This window comes from Nanorana parkeri, unplaced genomic scaffold, assembly GCF_000935625.1.
Source record: "Nanorana parkeri isolate BGI_ZX_2015 unplaced genomic scaffold, ASM93562v1 scaffold2942, whole genome shotgun sequence".
Lineage (NCBI taxonomy): Eukaryota > Metazoa > Chordata > Amphibia > Anura > Dicroglossidae > Nanorana > Nanorana parkeri.
In genome coordinates this window covers 38,746-41,328 of record NW_017309210.1, presented here as the reverse complement: position 1 = coordinate 41,328, position 2,583 = coordinate 38,746, and positions in this window count along the sequence as shown.

Below are 2,583 nucleotides of genomic sequence, written 5' to 3'. Positions count from 1 at the left end.
CGGGGTGCTAATGTGAAACATCCCACACAAAAAAAAACATTTACGGGTGTAGCCCCCATCACATTCTGTGATGTGGCTACTAGACATTTAGTGATTGCCAGGTCTGTGTTCAGCCTGGTTGGATTATAGTGGCATTTATCTGGTTAATTCCAGGTGTCTGACATTGATTGTACCCACCTGGGCGGAGTGTGATTCTGCTAAATTGTGCGATGGCCAATGAAAGGCACCGTAGTGTATGTACAGTACAGCCAATCGCTGGGTTTCTCTCAACCAGTGGTGCATGCTGGGATAGGGTACATATACTGGAGGGATTTGCCATGTGCTCAGACTAGGCGGGACCAGCCATGGATTAAGGCTGGATGCTGTCCAACCGCCCGAAGGCTAGATCTGGGGCCTGGGGTTGGGCATAGGCTGTAGTGTGGGAAGAGTTTCCCTGGGGCCCCCAGAAGGGAGGAGGTCTGTGTTGTTGTCAGAGGAAGTGAAGGTGGATGGCTGCTGAAGGTATTCAGAATCTAGAGGACCTCACGAGCATGCCGGGTGTCTCTCCGTCTAAAGATCTGTCCTCATTTCCTGCTCCTCTGATACCCCCACTTACTATTCGCTGTCCTACAAGTGTATCTACACTGAGATGCTAACAAGGTCTGGTGAGTCTGGAGTCTGTCTGTTACACCCTGGATGTCCAGGATCCCAATATATCCTCTCTCCCCAGTGTTAAGAAGTTTAATAAAAAGTTATTCAGCATTGCATTACTGGAGTGGACATCAGTCTGTGGGCACTAGAAGATGGTGGTTAATGCTAATGGGGCGGCTGAAGATCATAACCCTAGTGATGATGACCCGGTTAATCCAGGAGCTCCTTTGGGGATAAACGCTACACATCCAATATATCCTCTCTCCCCAGTGTTAAGAAGTTTAATAAAAAGTTATTCAGCATTGCATTACTGGAGTGGACATCAGTCTGTGGGCACTAGAAGATGGTGGTTAATGCTAATGGGGCGGCTGAAGATCATAACCCTAGTGATGATGACCCGGTTAATCCAGGAGCTCCTTTGGGGATAAACGCTACACAGGCTTATTCACAAAAGGGTGAAGAGCTTGGAGAAGGCAGGAGAAGGGAACAATCTAGGACAGAATAGCTGATTTTGGAACAATTCTCCAATTCAGGTCACTTTCCAGTTCAGCTATGTTGTCCTAGATTGTTCCTTTCTCCTGCCTTCTCCAAACTCTTCACCCTTTAGTAAATAACCCTGTTAGTAATTTATTAATGAATAAAGAGCTGCAATAATTAGTTGTTTTTTTTTATCTGAATGAAGTTCAGCTTTAACCCTAACAGGATACATAGATTCAAATTGCTCCCTCCGTCACAACCAAGCAAATGCATCCCCTCCTCATTCTGCCTTTAATATTCCCAATTCCTTGTAATTTTTGAAAGGATCAATTCAATCCATTCATGTTAATAAAGAACCTCGCACCATTTGTATTTCTACAACTTTTCATGTCATAGAAGTTCTTTTACAATAACATTCATTCAATGTTAAGGTGATATTAAACTTTCCTTTATTTGTTCCTAAAGTGAGATTAACCACTTGCTGACCAGGTGTTTACACCCCCTCACTGGCCAGACCATTTTTAAGTATTCAGCGCTGCGGTACTTTGACTGACATTTATTTCGTCATGCAACACTGTACTGAAATTAATTTTATACCATTTTTTGGGGACACAGAGCTTTCCCTTTTTTTTACAAAACGACTACTATCAATGGCAAACAGTAAATGCTTTTCAGTCTTAAAACATCCACAAAAACCTTGGTAGCCAGAGATCATGTAATCTTTGCTGATGCTTAAAGGAGAACTATGAGGTGAGTGCTTTTCACTCACCTCATAGTTCTAGCCGACCTGTGACAATGAGACTGTCACAGGTCGGCTCAGTAGATCGGGAAGTGAGCGAACACATACCGGCGTTCGCTCACTTCTCGATCCTGTTACGGCTCTCTGCCGTGACAGGGGCTGGATTCCCCCCTCCCAGCTCCAATCCTCCAGCGCTGACTGGCGAAATGGACGGGGGAGGGGGCGGGTACAGCTGGCTCTGCCTCTAGATAGGCAGAGCCGGCTGTCACTCACGCAGCTGGGCGGTATACTGAGCTTAGGGTGATGGGAGGACGCTAGTTTGTGTCCTCCCGTTACCCTAAGGAGAACTATGGGGAAAAGCCCTAACCCCATAGTTCTCTAAGTTCACATGAGGAAGCATGGGAGCCGTTATTGTATCCTTGGAAAGCAAAATATATATTTTATTCAGAGAAAAAAAGTAACTTGATATTTCTTACATGTATGCTATTGGTTAATATGAAGCATACATTTTAATGATATGCCTGCTCAAATAATTACCACCTGTCTATTTTTATTTACTGTGGCGATGGAGAATACAAATACCATACTTTGGAATCATCAATTAAATGTTTGCAATATTTGATACGTTGTAAACATATGGTGGACTGTCCCTCTGTTCTTCCTGATTTCATTCTGGTTTTCACCTACTTCTACCAACATGTAAGTGTTCAGTGTTAAATTTTGTATAATAAAAGACT